At 37.2% G+C, this 21,358-nt stretch overlaps 1 long non-coding RNA gene across 1 annotated transcript in view; it reads right to left on the reverse strand.

The window, feature by feature from the left end:
• Positions 1-1,906: 1,906 nt before the first annotated feature.
• LOC143644503 (uncharacterized) overlaps positions 1,907-21,358 on the reverse strand; it is a 47,966-nt gene continuing 28,514 nt past the window's right edge. The window contains exons 3-4 of the long non-coding RNA XR_013156738.1: positions 3,959-4,088; positions 1,907-2,428 (exon numbers count right to left, since the gene is read on the reverse strand). This is a non-coding gene — a long non-coding RNA (uncharacterized LOC143644503). The remainder of the gene's footprint in view (positions 2,429-3,958; positions 4,089-21,358) is intronic.

Genomic DNA, 21,358 nt, shown 5'->3' on the forward strand with positions numbered 1-21,358 from the left:
TTTTTTTTTAATTGATTTAAGGATCCACAAAACTGTAATAGGGCTTCTAATTTGTTTCACTGAAACTGATTGTGACAGGCAGTCTCCAAGATGGTCCCCAGCAATGCCCAGCTTTTGGCAGGTCACGCTCTCATACATTAAAGAGGCTGACTAGGATATGGCATAAAAAATAAAACATTGTGGCTACAATCTCGCAGTTTTGGATTGCTCATTCTGGTGGGAAGCCAGATGTCCTGTTAAAAAGACTACTTAGGAAGCCTGTGGAGAGGTCTTCATGTTGAGGAACTGAGCCTCCTGCCAACAGCCCATGAGGAACTGCGATCCCCTGCCCATAACTAGCACTGAGGAAATGAGCCTTTGGGGAAGTGAATTGCCCACTTCCCTGTCAGGCCTTCAGAGGATTGAATCCATAACTGACATCCCAACAGAAACCTCAAGAGAGACCCAAGAGAACCAACCAGGTAAATTTCTCCTGAATTCAGGCCCCAAGAAACCATATGAGATGAGTGTTGGTCGTGGTCTTCAGCCACTGTTTTGGAGTAATATGTTACACAGCAATATATAAATAATATACTTACAAGGATCTTAGAAAAAAAGACGTGTTTATCAAGTATATATATATATATATATATATATATATATATATATATATATAATTATTATTTTAAGGAATTGGCTCACACAGGGACTATTAAGTCCCAAATCTATAGGGCAGGCAGGCAAGCTGGAAACTCAGACAGTAATTAATGCTATAGTCTTGGGGAAGAATTTCTTCTCCACAAGCCTTAGATTTTGCTCTTAAGGCCTTCAACTACATGGATAAAGCCCACCCAGTTTTAAGAGTAATTTCTTCCAGTTAAAGTCAATTGACTAGAGATGTTAACCACATCTACGAATTGCCTTCATGGCAACACCTAGATTAATGCTTGATTAAATGAATAGGCTATCCAAGTTGATACATTAAAAGTAGTCATGACAACATGCTGTCTTCTCTCTATCAGACATACCAAGTTTTTGTTAATTACTAAGTAGCTATAATCCCATCAAAGCCCAGTCACAATATTTAAGAATATCATTTTTTTCAAGAATTTCAAGACAGTCAAATTCAAAAATATAGACTCGATTGATATTGAAAACTTAGGTTTGGTTTATTTGCCGTGTTGCTTCCCAAGCATGGTTTGAGTGAAATGAATGGTTCTCTAGGCTAATTTCTTTCATAATCGATAGAAACCCAGGAGCCAAAAGTCAATATTTCACAAGGCATAAGTATTAACCCACAACCCACTTTCAGTTTACACACATGAATTAGCTCTCTCTTCCCTAGATAATTTTGACCTTTGTAGCAAATTCTATTATGGATTTTGAAAGGAATGATTTACCTTGGTATAATTTCTTTTTTCAGTTTTTAAATTGCAAGACGTTAAAATTACTCTATTGAAAGAACAAGTGTGGTTAACACCTGAATACTTTTTTCCTACTGTGAGTTGTGAACAAATAATAAAAGCTAATTTGTCATATTAGATCCATAATAAATGTGTGCATGTATTTTCTCTTGGAGCAAAATATGTCCTACAGAATAGGAAAGTAATCTGGTTAATATGTTCATATTGACAAAATTCTTTACTAAACAGATGCTAAGAAAAAGAAGCAAAAGAAGCAATTCAATTATGTTGTCATTCTCAGAAAAATCTAATAACACTAGTGTCTCTAACATCAACTACATAGTTTAAAGTAAGTATTTGCATCCCATGAGCTTCAATTATCATTATGGAGCTATTAGTGTCTACAAACAGTAAAGAGAACATAATTCAGATAATTTCAATTCAAAAAGTACACCTTCACATGAAATGTCTTTTTTAAAAGATTATATTTGATTTCAGCTTTAGAACTATGAACTGCTTTTATCCAAAATATTTTTACTTTCAAAATCCCTCTGCTATACTTTTTTTTTCAAATTCATTGTTTAGACTTGTCCTGAAAATATTATTTTCAATATTAAAGTGGGAATCACAAGTTCCATTTCCTCTTTGAGTTTTTGGACAAGGTGCAACCCCTCTTAAAAATCTTTTGATAACAATTACCATCCATAACAACTTATCCTAAGTGAAAGCTGTAAATCTCCTGAAAATATTCACTTGTTCACAGCTATGCCCCTATCCCTATCACAATGTCTGGCACTTTATTTTTTTTTTCCTTTCAGGGTATACAGCTGGGCCACAGTTCCCTTCCTTGCCTTCCTTGTTTGCAGGTGCATGACAACGTGACTGGGTCCTGGCCAACCAAGAGTGGAGGACTAATGTGCCCCGCTTTCAGGCCTGCCCATAAACCTTCCATGCTCCTTTCTTCTGTGACTCAATGCAGATGGGTCCAGCCTCGTTGCAGGCCAAAGTATTGCCATATTTCAGGGCCACTTTCCGTGGGAAGTTACCTGAACAGGAAAAAAAGCTTTTATTTTGTTAAGCCACTGAGACCTGGGAGTTATCACTACATAACTAGAGTTGTCTAAAGTTATTTTAACTAATGCAACAATGCACAAGTGAATTTCCAAAGAATGATTGTGTGAAATGAATACATAATTATAGAGCAGCTTCTGTGTGCCAGACACTGTCCTGGGTATCAGGGATATAGCCTTGAATATAACAAAATCACTGCCTTCGTAGAGCTTATAGTTGGAGAAGATGGACAATATATAAAGCTGTAATTTGTAAAATTATATATAAAGGGTAATTTTTGATAAGGCTATGAGGAGATTAAATAGGGTCATATGCAAGAGATTAACACAGAAGACTCGTTTAGATGGCATAGTATGATAAAGTCTCTGAAGAGGTAATGTTCCAGTTGGAACCTGTAAACATAATAGTTTCCCAGTGAATAGGAGAGCAAATGCAAATGCTCTGCTTTAGGAGGCTTTTTGACACACACAAGAAAAAGGAAAGAAGTGTGTGGAGGGCAGCAGCAGAGTAAAAAGTGAGGAGGTTAAAAAAAAATAATAAAGTGAGGAGATGTTAGATCCAAGATCAGAAAGATGGGAAGGGCTGACCTCAGGATTTTATGGCCGTGCTAAGGAGCTGAGATTTTATTCTGACTATGACAGCAAGCCAACATTTCTCCCAAAGGATCCACCTTATGCTGAGACATTGTCAGGAAAAATTGTACAAAGTTTTAAAACAGAAAAAAAATATATGAAAAGATTAGTAGTGTCTTCTCTAGCTCACTCATCCCCTTCTCCCATGAACTTTGAGCTATTTTATCTCTGTGAATTTATAAAAACTGAAGGAATACAGATTATTCTTGTCCCTAGAAATGCAAATCTGCTCCAGTGGCATGTAACTGATCATTGGACTGTGTCTATTGATCAATTTTGCAGCTATTAAGCAAATTCATGTCAGCATTTCTGATAGACATATATTTTTCTGCTCTTTTTATTCTCCTTCAAACCAGTTGCAATATCTTACTTGTTCCCTTATTATTAAATAACTGAAATAAAATCTTTGGCACCTCTTCATTTTATCTTTGTATGAGTCATATTTTACCTTTAACAGCATAAACAACTCTCCCCAGCAGAATCATATGCTACCTAAACAAATATTCCATTTGATCAACTCAGTCAACCTACCACCCAATTATTTAAACCAATCACTACAACCAAACAGCTAATCCTATAACCAAGCACACCCAGATAAACCTATATAAACCTACAACTCACCGACCAGCCTTTCCTCCTTCTCTCCTTGTGAAGGACTTTAATGAGATAAGAAATGAGTTTATCTAGGACTAATGTGTGGAAACTACCAAAGGGCAGTATATTTGGAGATGGGTCAAGGAGAAGGTGAATTTTTACATTAAGGTAAGTAAATTATTTCCACTTTCTCATTACCTGCTAGAGAACTCAGAGCCTAATTTGTGTCTCAGCTACAATAATAGTATAGTTTATTATGTCCTAGAATTTTTTTTTTACCTTTTTTTCTTTTCTCGCTTCATTTTATGTCTTTGTCTGTCTTTGTTCCTTCTCGTAGATGCATAGGTTTTGCTATCTTGTATTTTTCTTTATACTTGCACCTTAAATATTTTCCATAACCTGGAAGTGTCTAAGGAAAATAACAAGTAGGGAGATAATTAAGATATTAAATAAACTAATAAAACTCACTAGTCCTGTTAAGTAATAACCTTGGCACTGTTTGTATTACTTTTAGTCCTGAAATTTATTTTTGAAAGCTATAAGCAAAGAACTTAAATTAAAACTTTGGATAGGGCGGGCCGCGGTGGCTCAGCGGGCAAGAGCGCTTGCCTGCCGTGCCGGAGGACCCCGGTTCGATTCCCGGCCCCAGCCCATGTAAAAAATAAACAAACAAACAAAAAATATAATAAAAACAAGAAAATGTTTAAAAATGTTTCCCTTTAAAAAAAAAAAAAAAAAAAACTTTGGATAGATGTTTTTAAATGATGAAATAACACATTCAACATCCTTTTCCTAGAAATTTGACTTTTCTGACAGATATAAAGGTGTCAAGATGGCAAGCACAGGTAAAAGTGTTGGGCAAATGTATTAATAAGGACTCTTGATTGCAAGTTCATAACTGCTTAAACATAAACTGGAATATATTGCGTATGCTGTAAGAAATATTAAGCTTTAGACATTATTGTATTCAGGAGCTTAAATGGTGTCATCAGGAATCATCTGTCTTTAGATTCTGCTTTGCTTGCTTTGGCTCTACTCTAAAGAAGCCTCTTTCTATATAGAGATAAATGTGCCAGCAATTCTAGAATTATATCTCACCCACTATTTTAACAAACCCACTCCCAACACCAAACACTAGCATTTAAAAAATATTTTTAGAACCATCAAAATTGAAGTAATTGTTAGAAAAATGAATGGTTTCATATTTATCAAACATTTTCTTATGATTTTTTAATTAATTTATATGGCAGATTAACAGACAAAACATCAAAATACACTTTCCAAATCTGAAATCCCAATGGAGAGGAAGGTTTTTTTGCAAAGCCTATGATCTCTGCTAAAGTTCTACACAGATTAGAAAGGACTTCTTTTTTCTTTAATCCAATTTCACTTATCCCCCAGTCATTTTGGTCACCTCTGCACAATCAGTGCTTTTCTTTTGTTTATACTTTCGTTTCAAGTCACTGAGCCAAAGCCTATGAGAAATGACTATTCCATGAATACCTGATTTCAATTTTTGTAGATAGACAATACTAGATTACGGTTACTATACCTAAAATTCTGTATGAAATCACAACAATATAAGAAGGGCCAATGAGTTCTGACAATAAAAAAGGCAAAACAATTTGGCAAATTCACCGGGTCTTGGCTGGGATGTATTTGGCTCTGGGTATGTGTCATAACTTCCAGGCTATTTATAATAGCAAGGTGGGTTTCAGTTCACAGAACAAATCTGGAAAAATACACAATGTCCCTGACAACAATCCATTATAGAGCCATTCTTACTAGGTTTCTTTGGAACCTGTGTATAGAGACAATTCAGGTAGACAATTCTCAAAGACATTCTCTATCCTTATCAGGGAGATCTTGATCTTTATGATGGCTTTCCTCGGCTCTCACTTTTTCTACTACCTCACTCCCTACATCTGGGATCCACCACCATCCCCACCTCTTCCCCCAAAATAAACTACCTCCACCCAAGTGTTGGTCAAGCTCTACTTTTAGGGGAATCCAAGCAGAGACATAATCTCATTACATCTTCCACTGCACAGTTGAGGAAACTGAGGCTCAGAGAACTTCAGTCCAAGGTTACAAAGGCAGAGTTGGGAACAGAGGCAGAGTTCAAGTGTAGATCATGGAGACATCAAAGCCTGTGTGTTCACGACTGCACAGGGCTGCTTCCTGGAGCACAGTAACCCTTCACTCAGCCTCTTCCCTCACTAATAGTTTATGAAAAGGATAGCAATTAGCCAGTCCTCTACATAAGAACATTTTCTCTGTCTGTCTCCTTTCTCTCTCTCTCTCTCTCTCTCTCTCTCTCTCTCTCTCTCTCTCTCTCTCTCTCTCTCTCTCTGTCTTTGAGAAACTTTATGAGGAACTGTTTACCCTTTTGGAAAATTCCAGCTCAGTGTCGAGTTCTATAGAGCTACTGATATGGAGAAATTCAGATTTATTCAGTCAGTCAGTCAATATTTATTGAGAGCTTGCAGTGTGCTATTTGCTATAGTGCTAATTGCAAAGGGTAAGCTTCTCAGAGAGATTGAAATAGGGGAAGATAATTAAGCACCTCAACAATGCTGAGTGTGGTTGATGCACAAAGCAAGTGAGAAAACTCAGCCAGCGAAACATAGCTGGGGGTAAGATAGAAAGAGGCAGTCACGAAAGTTTTCTAGAGCTGTGCTTCTCAAACTTTCATGTGCATTCAAATCACCTAGCTCACATTAAAATACAGATTCTCATTCAGTAAGTCTGGGTCAGGACCTGAGATTCTGCATTTCTAATGAGCTCCACCTTAAAGCTGATGCTGATACTGCTGGGCCTGGACCAGACTTTGCAGCGAGCAGCAAGGTTTTGGGGGGTCTCCTGACCTGGATCTTTAAGAACTCATTATATTTACTCCAGGAAACATAGTTAATATTCGTTTTCAAGAATAGCCACCTTATTACCAAACACTTTGGAGAGAATGAGATTAGCAATTATGAGAATTTAATTCAAATGGTTGGATTGGATATTAACTAGGAAAGAAGTTAATAGGGAAGAGAGAAAAATTCTAAAGGTAATGCTTGCACTAAGCATTTCTTTACAAGAATGAAACACATAAAATGGACAGACATGAATTGCATCTTTCTTTTTCTTAACGGTAGGATTTGCAAGGGGAAAAATTCTCAGAGTAGTTACCAACTATAAATTCGCTGAGTCTAGAGGCCATGTCTAGTTTGCTGCCTACTGTCTTAACACAGAGTTGTTACTCCAAAACCTTGGTAAATAACAATAATGGCACCATTTCTGAGAGCTTATTATGTACTCATTCTTTATCTAAAGCATATCATTTAATCTAACAACTCTACTAGTTAGATACTACATTTGTCCCCATTCTACAGATGAAGAAATGGAGGCTTATAGTTAAGTTGACTGGAGATAGATAACTATTAAGTCCTTCTAAGTAAATGGCAGAGCCGGGATTTAAATCTAGGCAACAAGACTCCAGAGTGCTGTGCTAGAGTTCAAGGATAACTTTTAAAAGAGGATATAATCATGGTACACAAATATAAAATGAACGCATGTCAAACATTTTATTTAACTTGTTAGTTAATGAAGCAACCAGGAGATTTTAGAACAGTTCCAAAAACAATTGAAGTGTCATACATTTATTTATAGTCACATAAGGAATGCAGAAATGAATTTACATGGTGCAAAACTGGCAAAATTTGCCAATATCCATAGAGTGATAATCGATTACATTCCACCAAAGACAATTTGCTTTTCTATGGACAGGAATTATTTGCATTTTTATAGATCTTCTTACTGAGTAAAATAGACTAGACAACAACAGAGGTAGACATAACCTGGATGGATGAGCTAGCCAGGACACCTATTAAATTTCAAAATTTTCCACAATGTTTCCATATACTAGTGATCATGTTCCTAAATTCTGTCTCTCTAAATAAGAGAATGAAAAAAGTGATGAATATTTATAAGATAGTGGTCAGAGTTATGACAGGATACTCTTATTTCTAACACTGTCTTTCTAGTACCGAGTGAATAGCACAGTACAACCCACTTTGTTAACTCAGAGACCAACTAACCAACGGTCCTGAACTGGGTAAGGCAATGGTAACTACGGAAATGAAGAAACTGTGCGTAATAGGCAATTTCGCAAATATCTTTGGCCCAAATATGAATTAGGGGTGAATTTCTAATTAATGATTCTTGGTGGCACACTTGGCTCAGGGGAAAACTGCCAAGTTCACTCATGCCTTTCAATTCAGCGTGCCCTGTTACATCTTATTGAAATGCAAACAACTTGATGTAGAAGATCAGACTTTGCTGTTGCCCAGTGGACATTCACCTGCATTCTGATTTTGGAAAGGGGTCTTCAGAGTTGCGGGACCACATGCAATGATACCCCTTGCAATGTCTTTGCTTCGTCTGCCCATTCCAAAGCTACAGCAATCTGAGCTATTAAAAGCAGCACCCTCTTTCCTAAAGACCCCACAGAGAATAGCTTTATTTCCATGGAGGTATTATTTTGCACGTACATGCAATTGTTTTTAGGCCACTAGTCTCTGAAAACTGGAACAAAAACATACCTTAGTCTCTCAACCTTTCCAGACATTGCTTAGTAGTATTTTCCATTAACGATCCCACCATTAGACACAGCCATTAAATTTAGTAATTAGTTTTTTTTGTTTTTTTTTTTTGGTATGGGCAGGCACCGGGAAACGAACCCCAGTCTCCGGCATGGCAGGAAAGAACTCTGCTTGCTGAGCCACCATGGCCCACCCGTAATTAGTATTTTTAAATGGCTAGGTGAAAAATTATCCAGTTCAAGCCCTCTTCATTTACATCCAACATTAACTACTTAATCACAAACAGATGTAGCAGTTAAACACTGTCCCCATACAGTATATTGTATGTTTCTTACATGTTCCAACTGTAAGGAATTTAATCCAATAGTTATGTTTAAAGTAAAAAATTTCCACCAACACAAATATTAATTTATACCGTCCTGGAACTTACATTATAACAATCTAGTCACTAAAACATATGACAAAAATTAGAATCTTAAAATATATAAATGAAAGAAGAAAATATTTCAAAACTCTAGCTAGAATTCAAAATTCTAGGCCAAGGAAACAGAATCCTAGGCAAGCAGAAGTCTTCTAGCCTAGTCATTATTTAATAAATAAATTCCTTCTAGAGCAGGTTGGTGCTTAGGGGTTTGGGCATAGGAAGCAAGTAAACTACATGCATGTGTGTGTGTATGGGAAATGTGAAGGGGAGAAGACCCTGTTCTTAAGCTTGGGGAAAGCTTATTAAGCTTTGTGATACATAGTTATGTAGGTTGCTCTACTGCTTAGCTTCCCAGAGCCTTAAAATGCTAATAGATTCTGTGACTCTTAAAAAAGGAAGTATTTCCCAAACCAGTCTGACTATATAAACCTTGTGTTGCTGCAGTCAATCACTTTCTTCTAGTGAAGTAAGTGTTCATTGGAACACATTTTGGGAAATGATACCTAAGTATATCCAATAACAAAACATGTAAGGATTATTAAAATGCAATGTATGAATAGGTGTCATAGAAATTTCCAAGATACCCTCCAAAAGGGGGATGCCAGGTATATTCCAACCACTAATGTATAAGAGTACCTGTTTCCCAACCCCTCATCAACATAGCAATTGTCGTATCTTCCAAAGAAGTAAGTTGTGCGCCATGGGAATTCGACCCACTGTTTTCATATCTCTTTCGTTTTTCTCAGCTCATCAGGCAAATCTGTTTTCCACTGGAATAAACATGATAATTAAAAATTAACCTATCCACCTGGCAAACTGCTGCTCATGTGTCTTTCTGACAAGAACAGACTAGGAGAACTCATGTAGGAAGAAAGAGAGTTTTTAGAAATGATAATTTGTGCTTAACTGACTATGAAGAAACTGAAGAATTGGTTCCCATAGGGGAACTCTAGCTTGGCTTTCAGCCAAATTTAACCATAACAAATTATGATCCAAACAGCATAAAATTTAGGTGCTATTTTATATTTGGTTCCAACCAATTTATACTGAGCAACACAATAACATAAATGTGGTAGTTGAAAAATGGCCACAAATTCTTTGCAGCTCCTATAATCAAGACATGGAATCTATTTCCCCACTCGACTCCTGCTGGCCTTGTGACTTACTTTGACTAACAGAAGGTAGCAGGCCTGCCCTTACCTGGCTTCTATGCCTAGGTCCCAAGGGGGTTATAGCTTCTGTTCTACATTTCCTGGAATATGGTGCCATGTGAATGAGTCCAGGATAGCCTGTTGGAGAAGTTACATAGAAGGGAACCAAGGTGCCCCAGCTAACTGCCAGAACATAAATGAGGCCTTCTGGGACTAGGAAGCCCCCAGTTCACCTGCCAACGCCATGCATATGGCTGAATGAGCCAACTAACTCCATATTGAGTAGAGCTGAATCATTCCAGCTGACCCCAGCCCCCAAGTGCTGGCCCACAAAATCGTGAGAGAAAAAAAAAAAGACTGCTGTTTCAAGGCACTAAGTTTGGGGGTGGTTTGTCAAATACATTTAACTGACAGGAGATGTTAAGAAATTTTCAACATAACCCTACTAAAAGTACCTTAAATTTCTATTACTACAGAAATTTTTCCAAATTTATGATTGATCATTCACTCAACTTATATCATGCATCTTGATTGTGCAATTGATCCTTCTCTATTACTTGCAAAAGAATGCTCAATTCAACAAAAATGTAAGCCACTTGGCTAGGTTGGTGCCACACATCAAATTTTGTGAAAAACCCACCTAGAATTTCCATTTAATTCCTATAACACTAAAATGTAAATTCCTTTAAGACAAAGATTTCATCTCTTTTGCTCATTGCTGAAACCCCAACACCTATAGGGGTGTCTTGCACATAGTATATATTCAAGATATATTGATTTAATAAAAGTGAAAGGTGCTCAAATATTTGCATAAATTACGTGACATTATCATCATTTTCACAGCAAATACTCAAATGTTTTTGTCTTTGAAGTGAATGATAAAATGATATTCAGCCTGTAAAAGCTAATTCATTAGTTTCATGGGAGAGGGATTCTGAGTTCTTTCACAGGTAGTTATGTAGCTAATAGCCTGAGGAGTGAAGTGTAATTAAGGCACATCACTCCAGGGAGAAAAACTAATATATTTTTCTGTATCTGTATTTATGTTCTACTCATTAAAGCCTCATAGTCCATTAGCTTATTAGTAATCACAGAATGCAAAAATATGGTGTATAGATGACTAAGTAGTCCATATCACTTTACTGGCGAGAGCGTTTAGTTATCAAAGTGACAGAACATTCAGCAATTGTCACAGTGGAATGCTTGTCAAAAAAGAAAGCCAAGAAGGAGGATGGAAGCTAGTCTTTAAGGATTTGTATACTATTGCATTCTGGAAAATATTTACAAATAATTAAAATATAAGATGAAGAACTAAAATACTGTCATATTTGGGTTATCATTGTCATGGCTATTGTTATAGCAAACACAAAGCTACTATAAATATTCCAGGGCACAAACATTTTTTCACTCTTTGGAGATATTTTATAAGATAATTCCTAGAGATGGAAAATAAGGGCCATTTTTAGTTTAATGCCAATTGCTATCCCTAAATGACAGATTAACTTACACTCTGTATTATATAATATCACAAAGCCATTAAAAAGATGAGTAAGACACAGCCCAAATACCCCTAAAGAGTGGGATAGAAAGGTCAAAGGTGATGGTGGAGTTATACAGAGAAGGTTGGGTTTAACAATGAATATGATGAATGTGATGGCTGAATCATTAAATTTATATTTATTTTAGTCTCCAGTATCTTAGAGGAGCTAGAAATAAAAACCTAAAATTGTGGAACTGTAACCCATACCAAATTCTGCAATCTGTTCTACAATTAATTGTTGTGCTATGCTTTGAAATTTATTGCTTTTTTGTATATATGCTATTTTTCACAAAAAAGAAAAAAATGTCAATTGGGATGATAAAAAAAATTCCTTCTAGCCTCCAATATTCTGGAGCAGCTAGAAGGAAAAATGTGAGATGATGGTGTGGTAACCCACGACAAACTCAGGGATCTGTCCTATAACTACTCGTTGAAGAGTGTTTTGAAAACTATAGCTTTTTCTTTCTTTGCTTTGTATATGTTGCATTATACAATTTAAAAAGTTTAAAAATATATATATATATAAGAGTACGAGTAAAAAAAAATAAAGATGAGCAAGATCTACAGTTGGTACAAAGATACACCATTAAGTGAGGAGAGAAAGATGTAAAACATTATCAAGAGTATATTTATAAAATGTTTATCATAATATATATGTACATATAGAGAAAGAAGAGAATTTTTTAAATTTTCAAATCATTGATGAGGATTTTCTTTGGAAGTTACCTATAAGGGACTAAGACATTCTACATTATTAATCTTTGCAATATTTGAATTTTGTATCACACATATTTTTGTTTCAATGAGTAGATTTTTCAATAGCTTCCATTCTCACATATCTGCCTCTTTGTATTTGATGATCCAGTAGTTTTCAGTTTTCATGCTTTCACCAAACAGCAAATACCAAACCAACAGTTTCTTAATTGAACAAGAAAAAATATTCAACCAAAATTTCCATTTCTTCTCTCTATTTTCTATTAAAATAAGAAGTATTTAGATAGGGGGCTCCGGGGTCTGTTTTGGGTAAAAAGTAGATAAAAACGTCTTCCCACATCCAGGATCCTGCCTTTCTTCTATTCTGCTATCCTTAGCATTCTGGATTTTTACCCTTGGACCATTGCTTTACTTGCACAAGCTGGCTGCCACAACTCCAGGCCCCAAAAATTCACAGGACTGGAGAATTCAGGGAAGATGGCCGACTAGAGGAGCTCAAGATTAGCCCTGCTCCACGGAAACGTTAGAGAAGGGACAGGAGGGAGACTGAGACAGCAGTACAGGAGTGCATCTGTCCTGGGATAGACTTCTGCACCACATGCAGCAGCCCTGGTTGTAGAGGCCAAGAAACTGAGAGGCAGAAAGCTGGAGCCTGGTACAGAGGCACAGAGCTGCGGAGCCCATGGGAGTACACAGACAGGAACACAGGACTAGGAAGTAAGCCAGACTGCATTCCTTGGGTGCACTACCCTCACCAGCACAGCCGGATGACTGGCAACTCATCCCACACCCCACACACCTGAACCCCATTACCTGCTCCCATTCCCCATGCTCCAGGTGCCCCCAACCCACCAGCCCCCAGTGCACGTACCTGCCCCGCACCCCTACCCGAAGTACAGCCCAACCAACCTCTCCTGCACCCCTCCCAAGCACTATCTCCCCCTCCCTGTTCCCTGCAGGCTTTTGCCAGTGCATAAAGGTTGTGGACAGTAATCTCCATATCCAGGTTACCGCCAACCCCTCACCCCCCACCCCCACCCCCACCCATACTGTCACACAGCCTCTGTGCATCTGTTTACCACACTCCCAGGCCCACGCATGTGCACAAGCCCCCAATCAGATCATTCCACTCTGGGAACCGCACTTCACAGCAGTCCTAGAATGGTGCTTGTGCATATCCCTCAGCCTCACTTCCCAGCTCTGAGAAAGTACAAATCTGCGGAGCCCGGTCACAGCTGCTGCCAATCCACAAAGGCATAACACCAACGTGCTGCCACAGCTCTGTGCATTCACACAAAAGGCCCTGTGACTTAGACCAGCGCACACCAGGTTTACACCCCCCAGACCAGTGCACAGCTACACCTTGCCCTGGCCACTGGGTGCCCACATTCACAAGCATCAGTATAACATCTCCAACCTGCACACACACCTGCCCTGAAATAAATCACCACACTGAGTGCCCCAACCTGTGCCCTGCTCTCTGATGTACAACCATCCTGCAAACACAAGGACTCAGACTACTGAAAGAAATCAACACCCAAAGTAAATCAATCAAGATATTTACATGTTATGAAGCAGAAGATCACTAAACATATCACAATGCAGACAAATATAGCCCTGCCTAATGACCAAATTAAAACACCTGAGGAGATACAGACATTGGAACAACTAAATCAAAGATGTGCATACAATTCTACTTAATAAAATAAGTGGTATAGCAAATGACATAAAGGAGATCAAGAAGACAGTAGAAGAGCACAAAGAGGAATTCAAAACAATAAATAGAAAAATAGCAGAAATCACAGAGATTAAAGACTCTGTTGACCAAATAAAAAACATATGAGAGGCACACAACACCACATTTGACGAGATAGAAGAAAGAATAAGTGATATAGAGGACAGGATAATTGACTTCGAAGACTCAAACAGCAAATGGCAAAAAGGATTCAAAATAATTTTGAATCATTGGTATCCCAGAAGGAGAAGAGAGGAGTAAAGGGTTAGGAAGCATAGTTGAGGATATAATGGGGGAAAACTTCCCAACCCACATAAAGGACATAAATATACAAGTCAGAGAAGCCCAACAAATTTTGAACAGAATAAATCCAAATAGGGTTTCCCCAAGGGACATACTAATCAGTCTGTCAAATGTTGAAGAGAAGCAGAAAATCCTGAAAGTGGCAAGAGAAAAACAACTACTACATACAAGGGAAATCAAATAAGACTGACTTCAGACTACTCAACTAACACCCTGGAGGCAAGAAGTCAGTGGTATGATACATTCAAGAATGTGAAAGAGAAAATTTTCCAGCAAAGAATTCTGTACCAGCCAAACTGTCCTTCAAAACTGAGAGAGATTAAACTTGTCACAGACAAAGAAGTCCTGAAAGAATTTGTCAACAAGAGACTGGCCCTACAAGAACTACTGAAAGGAGTTCTGCCAGCTGAAAAAAAAGACAGGAGAGGGAGGTCTGGAGGAGGGCACAGAATTGAAGAGTGCCGATAAGGATAATTTAAAGAATACAAAGAGAATGAGGGAAAAGAATATATAGATCTGACAAATAAAATAAAAAAGATAAGATGGCGGAATCAAGAAATGCCTTTTCAGTAATAATTTTGAATGTCAATGGACTAAATTTACCAATTAAAAGATACAGATTGGCAGAATGGATTAAGAAACATAATCCAGCTACATGCTGCTTATAAGAGAATCATTTTAGACACAAGGTTACAAATAGATTGAAAGTGAAGGGATGGAAAAAGATGTCCCATACAAGTTGTAACCAAAAGAAAGCAGGAGCAGCTATACTAATATTGGGCAAAATAGTCTTTAAATGTAAAGACATCATAAGAGACAAAGAAGGACACTATATATTAATTAAAGGGTCAATTCACCAAGAAGATATAACAATCATAAATGTTTATGCTGCAAATTAAGGAGTGCCAAAGTACATGAGACAGACATTGGCAAAATTGAAGGGCATAATGGATGTTTCAACAATAATAGTAGGAGACTTCAATACACCACTCCTCTATAGATAGAACAACAAGACAGAAGATCAACAAGGGAGTAGAAAGTTAAATAACTTGATAAATGAATTAGATCTAACAGACATATATAGGTCATTACACCCCTAAGCACAAGGTTATACTTCCTTCTGTAGTGCTCATGGAACATTCTCCAGGATAAATCACATGCTGGGGCACAAAACATGTCTTTATAAATTTAAAAATATTGAAATTATTCAAAGCACTTTCTCTGATCACAATGGTATGAAGCTGGAACTCAATAACCACCAAAGAAGGAGAATATTCACAAATATATGGAGATTAAATAACACACTCTTAAACAACCAGTGGGTCAAAGAAGAAATTGCTAGAGAAATCAGTAGCTACCTGGAAATGAATGAAAATGAGAATGCAACTTATCAGAACTTATGGGATGTGGCAAAGGCTGTACTGAGAGGGAAGTTTATTGCCTTAAATGCCTATATTTAGAAATAAGAGCAAGCAAAAAATCGAGGACTTAACAGCAAACCTGGAGGAACATGAGAAAGAGCAGCAAACTAACCCCAAAGCAAATAGGAGAAGAGAAATAGCAAAGATTAAAGCAGAGATAAATGAATGGGAAAACAAAAGAACAATAGAAAGAATCAATAAAACCATAAGTTGATTCTTTGAGAAAGTCAAAATTCAGGGGCCACTAGCAAGATTGACAAAGAAAAAAAAGAGAGAGAGGATGCAAATAAACAAAATCGGAAATGAGAAGGGGTGCATTGCCACAGACGCTGAAGAAATAAAAGAAATCATAAGAAGATACTATGAACAACTATGCACCAACAAACTAGACAACTTAGATGAAATGGGCAAATTCCTGGAGACACACAAACAAGCTACATTGATTCAGGAAGAAATCAGTCATCAAAAATATTCCTAAAAAGAAAAACCTAGGCCAGATAGCCTCACAGGGGAATTTTATCAAGCATTCCAGAAAGAACTAACACCAATACTCCTCAAACTTTTCCCAAAAAATTGAGGAAAAAGGAATGCTACCTAACTCATTTTATGAAGATAATATCATTTTAATACCAAAACCAGGTAAAGATGCTATAAGAAAGGAAAACTACAGGCCAATCTTCCTAATGAACATACATGCAAAAATTCTCAACAAAATATTAACAAATCAAATCCAACAGCACATTAGAAAGAATTATACACCATGACCAAGTGGGGTTTATACCAGGAATGCAAGGACAGTTCAACACCAGAAAATCAATTAATGCAATACAGCACATTAACAAATCAAAAGGGAAAAGTCACATGATCATCTCAATTGCTGCTGAAAAAGCATTAAACAAAATTCAGCATCCTTTTCTGATAAAAACACTTCAAAAGATACTAATCAAAGGTAACTACCTCAATATGATAAAGGGAATATATGAAAGACCAATAACCAGCATCACACTCAATGGAGAGATACTGAAAGGTTTCCCCCTAAGATCAGGTACAAGACAGGGATGTTCACTGTCACCACTATTATTCAACATTGTGCTAGAAGTTCTACTGTGCTGAAAAAAAAAAAAAAGATTGTGCTGCAATCAGGCAGGACAGAGAAATAAAAGGCATCTAAATCGGAAAGGAAGAAGTAAAATCTCATTATTTGCAGATGATATGATACTATACTTGGAAGATCCTGAGAAATCTACAGGAAAGTTACTTGAGCTAATAAACAAATTCAGCAAAGTGGCAGGATATAAAATTAATGTGCAAAAATCAGTAACATTTCTATACACAAACAATGACCTAGCTGAGGAGTCAGTCAAGGAAAAAATTCCATTCAAAATAGCAACTAAAAGAACCAAATACTTAGGAATGAACTTAACTAGGGACATAAAGGACTTGTACAAAGAAAACTACATGACATTGCTAAAAAAATCAAAGGGGATTAAATAAGTGGAAAGACATTCCCTGCTCATGGATAGGATGGCTAAATATAATTAAAATGTCAATTCTCCCCAAATTATCTACAGATTCAACATAATGCCAATCAAAATTCCAAAAACCTACTTTGAAGATTTGGAAAAGCTAACTACCAAATTCCTCTGGAAGGCAAAGAGACCCCAAATAACTAAAGGCATCATAAAAAAGAACAAAGTGGGAGGATTAACACTCCCTGACTTTAAAACCTATTATAAAGCCACAGTGGTCAAGACAGCATGGTACTGGCCAAAGACAGAAGGACTGATCAATGGAATCAAATCGAGAGTGCAGAAACAGACCATCAAATCTATAGTCAATTGATTTTTGACAAGGCCCCCAAATCCTCTGAAATGGGACAAAATAAATAGTCTTTTCAATAACTGAGCATGGAAGAACTGTATATCAGTAGCCAAGAGGACCCCTGTCTTATACCCTACAAAAAATTTAACTCAAAGTGGATTGAACACCTAAACATAACAACTAGCACCACAAAGCTTCTAGAAGAAAATGTAGGGAAGCATCTTCAAGATCTAGTAATAGGAGGTAGCTTCCTAAGCTTTACACTCAAAGCACAAGCAGCAAAAAAAAAAAAAAAACTGATAAAGGGAAACTCCTCAAAATCAAATGCTTCTGCACCTCAAAAGACTTCGTCAAAAAGGTGAAGAGGCAGCCAACTCAATGGAAGAAAATATTTGGAAATCACATATTGGACAAAGGTTTAATTTCCTGTATATACAAAGAAATAATACAACTTAACAACGAAAGAACAACCCAATTATAGAATGGGCTAAAGATATGAATAGGCATTTTTCTGAAGAGCAAACACAGATGGTTCAAAAGCACATGAAGAGATGCTCATTTTCACTGGCTGTAAAGGAAATGCAGATCAAGACTACAATGAGGTACCACCTCACACCTATAAGAACGGCTGCTGTTAAACAAACAGGAAGCTACAAATGTTGGAGAGGATGTGGAGAAACTGGGACACTTATGCACTGCTGGTGGGAATGTATAATGTTGCAGCCACTATGGAAGACTGTTTGGTGGTTCCTTAGGAAACTAAATATGAGTTTCCCCATGAACTAGCAATAGCACTATTTGGTATATACTCAGAAGAGCTGAGAGCAATGACACAAACAGACATTTGCACACTAATGTTGATAGCAGCATTATTCACAATCACCAAAAGATGGAAACAAACCAAATACCCAACAGACTAGTGGATCAACAAAATGTGGTATATACATACGATGGAATATTATGCAGCAATAAGACAAAATGACATCCTGAAGCACATGACAAGATGGATGAGCCTTGAGGACATAATGTGGAGTGAAATTAGCCAGACACAAAAGGACAGATACTGTATGATTCCACTTTTATGACCAGCATAAAAATATAATTAGCGTATTATAATGTAGAATATTGGAGACTTAGAGATACATAGAAACTAGAGATGGGTGAACTGTTAGCTAACAAGGTTGGACTTCAATGTAAGGTAATAGATAGGACCAAAGGTGATTCTCTAGTGGGTCTAGAAGTAATATTACCATATTGAAGATGAACAAGAATGAAAGGGGTTGTATAGACCTAAGTGTCCCACTGACTCACACCAGAAATATGAATGAGTTCTTGTAAGAATTACTTCAAAGATATGATTCTTGTATAAAGAGCATTTATGTCCAGGGTACAGGGTGAAAACTGCTATTGCATGCTATGAGCTATGGTCAAAAGGAAACTATCAGCACTACCACAGCAACAGCAGAGGTAAATAATGGCGTGAGGGACAAGATTTAAGAGGAGTGTCAGATTTCCTATTTGGTGAGGGTGTATTTATTGTTTTTCTGTGTCTTGGGAACAACGAAATTATCTAAAATTGAGAATGTTGATGTACTGTGGACTTTGGGCTCTCTACATGATGCCCAATGAATGCAGCTAGCTGAAGGATGCACTGACAGAAAAATAGATTGGCGACTGATGGTGTATACTTCTGAACAAAGGTTGTGCTGCTACAAAAAGGAACAATGTTGAGGCATGCAAAGAAGTGAGTAAACATGTGGGACATTTGGCAAGACAAAATAAGCCAGGAACAACAACCAAAAAAACAATAATGTTATGGTCACCTTTAGAAAATTCTTATAAGAAAACAGGGGCCTAGATTGTAAGCTTTTAGAGCAGACAGATTAAGTCTGAAGCGGTGATTATTATTTCTGGATACTGAGAGGCTGTTTTATATATATAACCTGACACTTAGAGATAAGAATGAAGCCAAACAGGTTGGGGTTAAAGTAATTCAGAACACAGGGGTAAGGAAGACAGTGTCTATATTTTAGAATCACACATACTCTTCGAGACTAACGGAAGAAAGCTTTATTTGATCTGGAACTGAAATTTTCTGTAGTGCATAATCTAATTCAACCTATCTGTATAGCTCATTTGAACAACTGAAACACAGGAAGCACAGAATAAGAAAGAGGTCCTTTAATCCTGTATATATTATTATAATGCCTGGAAACATCCTAGAGTATATTAAGCAGATAATCAAAAATATTGGCAAAGTCCCCTGAAGGAGGGGAGAAAGACTATGGAACTATTAAACCTTACCATCAGGGAATCCCCCGATATTGTGTCAAAACTTAGGGATACCCAATCCGAGGTCATGCCATAGATCATGAGGCTTACTCTTGTGAAGATTATGTAGGTAGCAGAAAAGCTTAGACTGATCCTAGACATGCCTAAGAGTTACTTCTGGAGGACCTCTGTTGTTCTCAGATGTGGCCTCAGTCTCTATAAGCCGAAATCTGCAAGTAAAATCCTTGCCCTCCCCCCTATGTGGGACATGACATCCAGGGGTGAAAGTCTCCCTGGCAATGTGGGAGAGGACTCCCAGGGATGGATCTAGACCCGGCACCGTGGGATCAACAATTCCATCCTGACCAAATGGGGGGAAAGAAGTATAATTAAGAATATCAGTGGCAGAGAGAGTTCAAATAGAGTCGAGAGGCTACTCTGGAGGTTGATCTTATGCAAGTTTCAGGTAGACCTTACTACATGTCATAACTTGCCAACCCCAACCAGGACCAGTCCAGCCAATCCTAAAGAACACCTAGGGCAATATATAAGATTCCACAAGTGTTCCAGGCACTGCAGTAACTTTATAGAAACCTACTATGGGTCCCTCGTCCAGATAAGTCCTGAAACCTATCCCAGCCTCTCCAGAACATCAGATAGTTCCATCACCCTACCCCATATTAGTGACAGACCCTTCTAATAGCAAAAATTCAGAATTGCTATAGCCTGAACAATCCTAAAGAGAGTTTTAGAAAGATCAGAGGTGATGGTGGAATTATACATAGAAGATAAAATTTAACAAATGCATATGAATGCTGAATGATTAAATTGATATCTCTTTTAGTCTCCAGTATTTCAGAGCAGCTAGAAGTAAAAATCTAAAATTGTGAATTGTAACCCATGTCAAAGTCTGATATATATTCTACAACTAATTGTGGTGCTATGCTTTTCTGTATATATGTTATTTTTCACAAAAAAAGGATAAAAATGTATTTAAACACTCTAGCCTCCTATATTCCAGAGCACCTAGAATGAAAAATATGAGAGGATCGTTTAGCAGCTCATGACAAACTCTGAGGTCTGTCCTGTAACTACTTGTTGAAGAGTGCTTTGAAAACTATTGCTTTTTTGTTTCTTTGTTTTATACATATATTATGCAATTTTAAAAAGTTAAAAAAAAAAAAAACCTTATAGGACAAAGTTCAAAGTACAGCCTAAGAATGGCAAATGAAAAACTTCTCCTCAGATTTTCTTTTACTTGTTTCAGGAAGATATTTTCCAGACACTCCTTACCTTCACACCCAGTCTTGTGATGTGTGACATTTCAACCAATCACAGACAAAAGGGAACAAGATTTCTAAGACTTAGTTCATTTCACCCCAGTGCTTGGCACAGAAAAACATGCATTAGCAAAGGAAAAAGGGAATGTCGAAGTCACACAATCAATGATATCGACTGCTCCTCCGTTCTCATTTTAAGAATGTGATTACTGCCTTTATTTCTTTAATGATTCTAAACAACTTATGTCAATAAGCCCTTTTTGAATTGAGCCATTATTTCTATTCCTCCATTCTGAGTTCTGCCATTTTATGGATCTACTCACCGTCATTTTGGTGGTGTATTTTCTCAAGTTCATAGCAATTGTTATTTGAGACCTTATTTTCCTGACCTAATCATTATCTCCCAAAACCGAATTTCTTGTTAATGTTT

This window comes from Tamandua tetradactyla, chromosome 1 (genome assembly GCF_023851605.1).
Source record: "Tamandua tetradactyla isolate mTamTet1 chromosome 1, mTamTet1.pri, whole genome shotgun sequence".
Lineage (NCBI taxonomy): Eukaryota > Metazoa > Chordata > Mammalia > Pilosa > Myrmecophagidae > Tamandua > Tamandua tetradactyla.